Source organism: Callorhinchus milii, unplaced genomic scaffold (assembly GCF_018977255.1).
Source record: "Callorhinchus milii isolate IMCB2004 unplaced genomic scaffold, IMCB_Cmil_1.0 Scaffold5, whole genome shotgun sequence".
NCBI classification, from domain to species: Eukaryota; Metazoa; Chordata; class Chondrichthyes; order Chimaeriformes; family Callorhinchidae; genus Callorhinchus; species Callorhinchus milii.
The window spans coordinates 54,009,125-54,019,371 of NW_024704746.1; the positions used below are offsets into that span (position 1 = coordinate 54,009,125).

The 10,247-nt window shown below is 41.4% G+C and overlaps 1 long non-coding RNA gene across 1 annotated transcript; it reads right to left on the reverse strand.

Annotated features, from left to right (window-relative positions):
• Positions 1–1,371: 1,371 nt before the first annotated feature.
• Positions 1,372–8,493, reverse strand: LOC103185605. Its single transcript, XR_488660.2, has 2 exons — positions 7,987–8,493; positions 1,372–3,863 (listed from the first exon to the last, which is right to left on the reverse strand). It is a non-coding gene; the product is annotated as an uncharacterized LOC103185605 (long non-coding RNA).
• Between the last annotated feature and the right edge of the window lie 1,754 nt (positions 8,494–10,247).

Here is a 10,247-nt window from a genome sequence, read left to right on the forward strand (position 1 = left end):
CACTCTCCTTTCTCAGTGTTTGCTCTCTCACTGTGCTCTCTCATTCTCCTCTCACTGTGTGCTCTCTCATTCTGTGCTATCTCACTGTGGTCTCTCGCTGTGTGTTCTCTCACTGTGTGCTCTTTCACTTTGTGCTCTCTCATTGTGCTCCCTCACTGGTGCTCACTCACTGTGTGGCTCTCTCTGTGTGTTCTCTCACTAACATAACATAACATGTAGGAGCAGGAGTAGACCATTCGGCCTTTCGAGCCTGCCCCGCCATTCAATCATGGCTGATCTTCTAATCTAACTCCTGCTAATAACCTGACCCTGCCTTATCCCCATATCCCTTAATCCCTTTTGCAATAAGAAATCTATCTATCTCAGTCTTGAATATGTTCAAGGACTGAGCGTCAACAGCCCTTTGGGGTAGTGAGTTCCATACATTCACCACCCTTTGAGTGAAGAAGTTCTTCCTCAACTCAGTGCGAAAGGGCTGGCCTCTGATTTTAAGGTTGTGACCCCTGGTTTTAGTTTCTCCAACCAGGGGGGGAAACAATCTCCCACTATCTACTCTATCATGCCCTTTGATGATCTTATAGGTTTCTATAAGATCCCCTCTACTTCTTCTATATTCTAGAGAATATAGGCCCAAATTGGTCAGCCTCTCCTTGTAACTCATCCCCTTCATCCCTGGTACTAACCTAGTAAATCTACACTGCACCCCCTCCAAGGCAAGCACATCCTTCCTTAAATAAGGAGACCAAATCTGCACACAGTATTCCAGGTGTGGTCTCACCAGGGCCCTATACAGTTGCAGCAAGACTTCCCTACTCTTATACTCTAATCCTTTCATAATGAATGCTAACATACCATTCGCCTTCCTAATTGCTGCTGCACCTGCAGACTAACTTTCTGTGATTGGTGTACAAGGACACCCAAGTCCCTCTGGACGCTAACACATTCCAATCTCTCCCCTTCTAAAAAATAACCCGCTCTACTGTTCTTGCTACCTAGGTGGGTGACTTCGCACTTCCCTACGTTATACTTCATCTGCCACCTACCTGCCCAATCACCTAACCTATCTATGTCTCGCTGCATTTTTTTAATGTCGTCCTCTGTGTTGACACTTCCTCCAAGTTTTGTGTTATCAATATTAACTTTGATGTCCTCATCAAGATCGTTGATGTAGATGGTAAATAGCTGAGGCCCAAGGACTGATCCTTGTGGCACTCCACTAGTCACATCCCGCCAATCTGAAAAGGACCCGTTTATCCCTACTCTTTGTTCCCTACCCGTTAACCATTCCCCAATCCACGTTAATATGCTCCCCCTGTTGAACCCAGGATGTAGTCGCTGTAGCTAGGATTAAACAAACACTCACAAACAGAGTTAGCTCAGAAATATTGTTCATTTAATACTTGCAGCAAGGAGAGGGAAAGCGAGAGGCAATACAATAGCACGTCTCTCAGAAGAGTTAGTACTCTCCCTCTACCAATGGGGCAGTCCCATTAGTTTATATATATGATTATTTGCGATCACCTCATGCTTAACTCGTGTCTCAAACAATTCTTGCTGTTGATTGACAAGCAACATTCAATCATCACAAGCTTGATTATACATTTGCAGACAGTACAAGGACACTGGTTCTGCTCTAATTATCTACACTGTTGCTCAAAAACAACTCTAATCTTATCATTGTCGAGACACTCTGTACTTCACGTGATTTAGTGCCTTTTCATTTCCCACACTCCTCCCTTTTATCCTTACTTAGGATAACTCAATTTCTTGTCTTGTCTCACTTCTTCCTGGCTCTAAAAATGCAAGCTTCTTTGCAGTGCTCTTGGTATATTGGTTACAACAGGTTATAAGTATTTTAATGAGTACATGCAAAACAATAATGATCATAATTATTTTGAGTGAGTACATTACTCCGGTCTTAATCCATCCTTCTAATTTGTCAAATAGACCCGTAAACCAACCAAACAAACCCCAGCCTTGATCGTTATTAATGATTCCTGCAGCGTCTTTCCCTGTTTTATTAATTTGGTCAGTATAATTAGAAATTTGCCCCGAAAAGTCATCAATTGACATAAAACATTCTGGTCCGATTAACTTACACACTCTTTCCGTATATGCAAGTACAAAATCTAAAGCCATACGATTTTGTAATGTCATAGCCCTAATTTCTTTCATTTCCTTATTAACCAATGCGAGTGCTGCAGATGTGGCATTAGCAAGTTTCGAAACATCGGCAGCCAATTCCTCAATTTGATCTAAGGCACACATCATTCCGTAATTGGGTAATAGCGCACCGAAAACCCGTGTCCATGTAGACTGATGATTGGTATAGAATGAATCAATTGATCGGCGCGTTCGGAGGCCCATCTCAGTAAGCATTTGTTTAGCCAATCGGATCATCGGTAAATAATGCCCTAAAGCACAGAGACCCTGAAAGTCAGCAGGTAAGTAATCATAAATTGTATCATTACAGTTCCATTTAAAACTCTGTAGTGCTGAGGGAATAGCACATTTTTTGGGCAGTCGAATATGACACCATGCGTTGTACAGCTTGTTGCAAATTTGTTTCACAATTCAGGGGATAGGTAGAGAAATGTGAATTTTCAGTACTGTATGCAGAGTGTCCATAGTCATAAACATTCTTGCATAACTTGGCATTCAAATTTCCGAGAAAAACTGGCCACTGGAGCTACTTATACATAAGTTATACAACCCAAAAACAACAGTTTACCGCAGTCACGATTACATCCACCATGTACAAAAGGTTTGTTGTTACACGTGATATGTGTTGGCTGCGATTTAATTAGAGAACATTGAGTCCCATTTTCATCAATTCCCAACAGTTTCATCATACTGCAAAACTCACAGTGTGTCACAGGTATAGTCATCATAGGGAATCCCATGTGCACTGACCGAGGAGACATTCCACAAACATAGTGATGTGAGTTATTTTTATGATCCACAAACGCTGAAACCATTTGAATAAACATATTGTAAATTTTGAAGGGCTTAGGAGGAGATGAATCGGGTAGAAGAATGAAAAGTAAATTTGATTGGGAATAAATTGGCATCTGTGATTTGCATATTGGTAAGCTTCGAATTATTAACCGCAGAGGGATAAACACTAGGAAATCCATTGCTGCTTGAGTCACCACTTTCCTTAGAACCATTATTATTGTATATAATAAATTCATCCGTACCAGTTCTGTTTGGACGGCAAAGGGGTTGAGTAGTACAGTTAAATATAGCATGACAATAACAAAGTTTAAATGAATATACTAGTATACAAGTAATAGATCTATTACAATTGTTAGATAAAAGGGAATAACATTCAGTTAAATTGCTACACATAACGACGGAGTTGTTAACTGGCATAGAAAAGCTATAACACGAGGTGATCATGCAATTAGTAGTGTTTGAGTAAGTACTGGACCCAACACCGAGAGATCTAACTACGAAGGAAAATAAAACAATACACATTAATAAACACCAAATACGCGTCAACTGTGACAGCACTAATTGGAGGAAATAGAAGATAAACTGGAACTGCGGCTGTGACCCGACCCTTGACTCACGTCGCTCTGCTCGCTGTCTGAGTCTGTTTCTTCCTTGTCCTTCAGTCTCAGCATGTCTACATCCTGCACTGGCGCCTTTTTGCAGTGTGAGGCATGTACCCATGTTGATTTTTCTTGTACTTTCACTGCAGTAAAGGTTGTTAGTAATATTTGATAAGGTCCTTCCCAACGGAGAGAAAGTCCACCTTTACGTTTGAGCACCTTCACATATACAAAATCTCCTGGCACAAACGGTGACAAGCTTCAGTTGCAGCCGGTTGTTGGAGCTCTTGTATCTGTTTTAAAAAACTGCATAAACATTTGGTGAGTGCAATACAATACGTAAGCATAGCATCTTCCATATGATGAACATCATAATCAACCTTTTCTGGTGCATCGAACATCATTGGCATACTGTGGCTGAAAACTATTTCATGTGGAGATAATTTGAGAGTCCAAGAGGTATGTGCTCGCATTTGCATGAGAGCAATAGGTAATACTTGTGGCCACCTGTTTCAGTAGTTAATTTTGTTAATTTTAATTTCAAAGTGCCGTTTGCTCTTTCCACAACTCCTGCTGATTGCGGATGATAGGAGCAGTGAAATCGCTGATCAATTTTTAATACCTTGCAGACTTCTTTTACGACTCGCCCAATAAACTGTGGACCATTATCACTTGACAATCGGAGAGATACTCCAAACCTCGGAATGATTTCTTTAATCAAGTATATGGCCACAGTGTAGCATCATTGTGCCTGCAAGGGAAAGCTTCAATCCATTTAGAGAACATATCAACAACTACGAGAATATATTCAAGTCCCATTTCTTTGGGTAACTGAATAAAATCCATCTGTAAATGTTGAAACGGACCCCGAGGTGGGGGATGAGCCGCCATGGCTACAGGCTTAACCTTACCTGGATTGTTCTTCTGGCAAATAACATAATTAGTAACGACTTGATTTAAATAAGGTGTTAGTCCTACAGCATACCAGGTTTTAGTTATCCACTTAAACATCGACACTGTTCCTTCATGTGTAAACTGATGGACCAAATGAACAATCCATGGATATAGTATTTTGGGAAGTACAGTCCTTCCATATTCCTTGATTATTAATATAGCAATTGTCCTTTTTCCAACTAGACATTTCATCGGTAGAGGCTTGGTACTGTAAAGTCCATACTTCATTTAGTCCAATTGAATTAAGACAATCGATATCCAAATAATCTTTTAAAGTACACATCGGTACCACACTTGTATCATCTGATAATGCCGTTGATTTAGTTATCACATCAGCCAGCCTGTTCCCTTGAGAGACTGTGTCAATGCCAGTGGTGTGTGCATTACACTTCACTACTGCTAATCTTGATGGTAAAAGAATAGCTCTTAGTAAATTAAAAATATGCTTCCCATTTTTAATAGGCAATCGGTAGGGGTGAGGAATCCTCTTTCTTCCCATAATCTGCCAAAATCATGACATACTCCAAAAGCGTATCTAGAGTCTGTATAAACATTAACGTTTTCCCTTCTGATAGAACACATCCTTTTGTCAATGCAAATATTTCTGCTACTTGCGCAGATGTATTAGTTGGTAACTTATTACTTTCTACGATCTCAAACTGTACATATAGCATAGGATGAGCATAACTTTCCATTTGGGTTGTAACAAGCTGATCCATCCACATACCACTCATTGTCTGCATTAGTCAGTGGGGAATCCTGTAAGTCAGGTCTTGGTTTTGTTTCTAGATATATAATTTGTTGACAGTTATGTGGTTCTCCTACTGTTTCAATTGGTAATAATGTGGCTGGATTTAACGTATTGCATCGCTTAATTGTCAGGTTAAAATTTGACAGTAAAACAACTTCATATTTGCTAGACCTAGCACTGGTTAAATGCTGAGTTGCATGTTTTAATAAACAAGCTTCCACTGCATGTGGAACATGCACTTCCATTGGGTGATTTAAAGTGCTTATTTCTGCTTGTATAACAGCATAATATGTTGCAGCAACAGCTTTCAGGCATCCCGGAAGCACTAGCTACTGGGTCAAGTTTAGTTGAAATGTAAGCAATAGGTCGCTGTTTTCCACAATGATCTTGAGCTTGTGCAAATCCTCCCTTTTTATGTACAAATAAATGAAAAAGTTTCTCATAGTTTGGTAACCCTAGTGCTGGCGTATTCTGTCGTGCCAATTTTAAATCATCAAAAGCTTTATTTGCTGTTTCTGTCCACTGCAAAGGCTCTGGTGATTCTGGCTTAGATATGTCCAACAGTGGTCTGGATAATGTAGCATATTCTGAAATCCACTGTCTACAATAATTAGTCATTCCCAAAAAATGTTTCATTTGCCTGATTGTATTAGGCTTAGGTAAATTACAAATCCCTTGTATTCTTTTCTCACTAAGTGCTCTTGTAGCTTCACACAATTGGAACTGCGGACCTTGGGGCGGAGGCATTCTGTAATTTCCCTGATTCTAACTACCTTGAGGAACTGCAGAGCGAGGTTGCCATCCCAGGGGGGAGTAGCCTTTGCCCCTGCCTCTTCCTCTGTTCATGCCTCTACCTCTCCCCCAATACTGTTGCTGAGTGGGTCCAGAAGGCTGTACCCATTGTTGAGCCATCAGAAATTCCGCAGCTTTCTTTTCTAAAGCTTTAGAGTTTTTTTTCTTAAGTGCTTCTGGCAATGTTTTAAAACTGGCAATACTTCATCAACCGTTTTTCCTTCCCATCCAATACAAATTAATTTAATTTTTTCCTGTAAACCAGGATTGCAATTTTGCACAAGTGCAGCAACAAAAGGTGATTGATTATTTTCCAAATCCGCTATTCCTGAATTTTCTTTAAAAATTGTTCTCCATCTACCCACAAAGTCCTCTATATCCTCCCCATCTTTCTGTGTACATCCTGAAATTTTAGACCAGTCGCTTCTGAAGGGAAACGTTACATTCAATATATCAATTAATTCTTGTAATAACCCTCTGGGGGCTGGAATTGTGTTATCTGCGACTCCGCCAAATTTCTGTACTAATTCATCAATTACTTGTTTGCTCTTCATGGGACCTAGCCACCCTTCCAAGAACACAACCCAGTCCGGGAATGTTGGATTGTGGCACAAGTATATCAGTTTTAGCTGATGAACAGCTTTTTGGAAATCAGATTTCGGGTTTACTGTAGAGGTTACTAAATCTTTTATTTCAGAAGCCGACCAGGGTCTGTACACTTCTATTGTGCTTCCCATAGGTCCTGGAAATGGTCTCATTGGTAACATAGGTCTCTAGATAATGGTCCTCTGGTCATATCTCTTCCAGTTCCAGATTGTCCCAATCTGTCTGGCAATCTATGGTAAGACGTGGTAGAACTACCGTTACTCCTGCTTGTAAACGAGTAGTAGTCTGGTGGTGGAGGGGGCACTGGGACTGATCCTGTCTGCTCTGTTATTGAACCTGAGTCTGCTGGGTATGTGGACGGAGCAGGGGACGGGGCGCTTGGAGTGGGATTAACAACAATTGAGGGATATTGACAAGGATATCCTATTGCTTGGCAGCCTCCTCATCATCCTTTCTTTTCTCTTCATCCTCTATCTGTCTTTTCTTTTCCTCTGCTTTACTTTCTTTACCTTCTTTACTTTCTTTATGTTCCATTTGCAACAGTAACCTCTCGACATTCCCTCCAAATTTCTCCAGAGGCTGAGAAGCATTCCCTTGCTTACTTTTCTTTACACTTTCCTCGTGCCTGCATTCACTTTCAGTCACCCAGTCATTAAATGCAGACATGTGAGCCTGCATATCATGCCTACATCTACACTTGCCAAAACAACCTCCCTTCAACAATTCTTTTGTTTCAAGTTTAAGTTTTAAGTACCGCAGTCTGTCTCGGTTAAACGAGCCATCGGCTGGCCAACAGTGTATGTTCCCTTTTGTCCATTTCTCCCACATCTTAAGGTACTTTACAGTCTCTTATCCATATTTATTCAACATGAAGGCACAGGGTGTTCCCTTAGGACAGACCTCCAATTTGGATGAGTTCTGACCCATTTTGTTAGTATTTATCACAAGTTTTTTTTTAAAAATGCATAAACAAAAATCGAAACAATAATACACAAATTCCGTATCTTATACTTTAAAATGGCCTTAAATCTTTTACTTTCTTATACTTTAACTGCATGCTTTTCTTATACTTTAAAACCTTTTATTTTCTTATACTTTAGCTCATACATTCTTATACTTTAAAACCTTTTATTTTCTTATACTTTAACTCGTACGGGACTCGAACCCTGGTTAATTCATACTTCCTCAAGCGTACACTTTTCTGGCCAGTTCATTTCCTAGAACAGACTACAATTTAGACACTAGATGGTAGTACCATCAACACCAGGAGCGGAACAAAATGGTCAAAACTGAGAGTAAACAATTTCAATGTAAATAAAGGCTTACCGTTTGTATACCGCGGTGAAATTATTCACTAACAATCCCTCCCTTAGTCGTCCGTTTCCCGAATGCTCAGGCATACCATCTCGGTGAAACCTCCAAATTGTCGAACCCAGGATGTAGTCGCTGTAGCTAGGATTAAACGAACACTCACAAACAGAGTTAGCTCAGAAATATTGTTCATTTAATACTTGCAGCAAGGAGAGGGAAAGCGAGAGGCAATACAATAGCACGTCTCTCAGAAGAGTTAGTACTCTCCCTCTACCAATGGGGCAGTCCCATTAGTTTATATATATGATTATTTGCGATCACCTCATGCTTAACTCGTGTCTCAAACAATTCTTGCTGTTGATTGACAAGCAACATTCAATCATCACAAGCTTGATTATACATTTGCAGACAGTACAAGGACACTGGTTCTGCTCTAATTATCTACACTGTTGCTCAAAAACAACTCTAATCTTATCATTGTCGAGACACTCTGTACTTCACGTGATTTAGTCCCTTTACATTCCCACAAGACCAATTCCATGGGCCCTTATCTTTTGGACTAACCTTTTATGTGGCACCTTATCAAATGTCTTCTGGAAGTCCAAATAGACCACATCCACTGATTCACCCTCATCTAGTTTACTGGAAATATCCTCAAAAAACTCTATGAGATTTGTCAAACATGACTTCCCTTTTGTAAAGCCATGTTGACTTGGCCTAATTATATTGTGCTCCCCTAAATACCGCACTACCACATCCTTAATCAATGATTCTAAAATTTTTCCTATCACTGATGTGAGACTAACTGGCCTATAGTTTTATACTAACTGGCCATCTTTTCCTAACTGGCCATCTTTTCCTTACCACCTTTTTTAAATAGTGGTGTGACATTTGCGATCTTCCAATCCATGGGAACTGTTCCAGACTCCAAGGAATTTTGGAAGATCAGACATAAGGCCTCCACTATCTCATAATCTACCTCTTTTAAAACTCTGGGATGCAAGCCATCCGGACCAGGGGATTTGTCACTTTTTAGTGCTAACAGTTTCCCTCGCACCAATTCTCTACTAATGAAAATGTCCCTAAGTTGCTCCCTGTCCTTATCCCCTTGATGCATCTCTATTGTTGGCAGGCTTGTTGTGTCTTCCAGGACGAAGACAGATGCAAAGTACCCATTTAGGAACTCTCTCACTGTGTGCTCTCTCACTGTGCTCTCTCACTCTCCTCTCTCACTGTGCGTTCTCGCTGTATGCTCCCTCGCTCTGTGCTCTCTCACTGTGTGCTCTCACTGTGTGCTCTAACGCTGCTCTCTCACTGTGTGCTCTATCACTGTGCATTCTCACTGTGTGCTCTCTCACTGTGTGCTATCACTGTGCGCTCTCGCACTGGATGATCTCACTGTTCTCTCACTGTGCTCTCTCGCTGTGTGCTCTATCACTGTTCTCTCACTGTGTGCTCTCTCCCACATTGTGTGCTTTCACTGTTCGATCTCATGCTGCTCTTTCATTGTGTGTTCTCTCACTCTCCTCTTATATTGTGTCCTCACTCACTGTGCTCTCTCACTGTGTGCTCTCACTCTGCTCTCTCACTCTCATTTCTCACTGTGTCCTCTCTGACTATGTGCTCTCACTGTGTGCTATCTCACTGTGTGCTATCTCACTGTGTGCTCTATCACTGTGCATTCTCACTGTGTGCTCACTCACTGTGCTCTCACTGTTTGCTATCTCACTGTGCGCTCTCTCACTGTGCTTTCTCACTGTCTGCTCTCACTGTGCACTCTCACTCTGCTCTCTCACTCTCCTCTCTCACTGTTTGCTCTTTTGCCTTGAACTCTCACTGTGTTTTCACCCACTGTCTGCTCACTCACTGTGTGTTCTCTCACTGTTCTCTCACTGTGTGGCTCTCTTTCTCTTCCCTCACTGTGTGCTCACTCACTGTGCTCTATCACTGTGCACTCTCACTGTGTACTCACTCACTGTGTGGGGTAAGGAAACTTGCCCAAGGTTTCGCCCTGCCTGGAGTTGAACTCAGGTCTCTCTCTTGCAAAGCACACAGTATTTTCTTACTGTGTGCTCTCTCACTCTCTCACTGTGCACTCTCACTCTGCTCTCTCACTTTCCTCTCTCACTGTCTGCTCTCGCACTGTGTGCTCTCACGCTGCTCTCTCGCTGTGTGCTCAGTCACTGTGTGCTAGTCACTGTGTGCTCTCTCACTGTGTGCTCTCTCACTGTGTGCTCTCACTGTGTGATCTCACTCTTCTCTCACTGTGTGCTCTC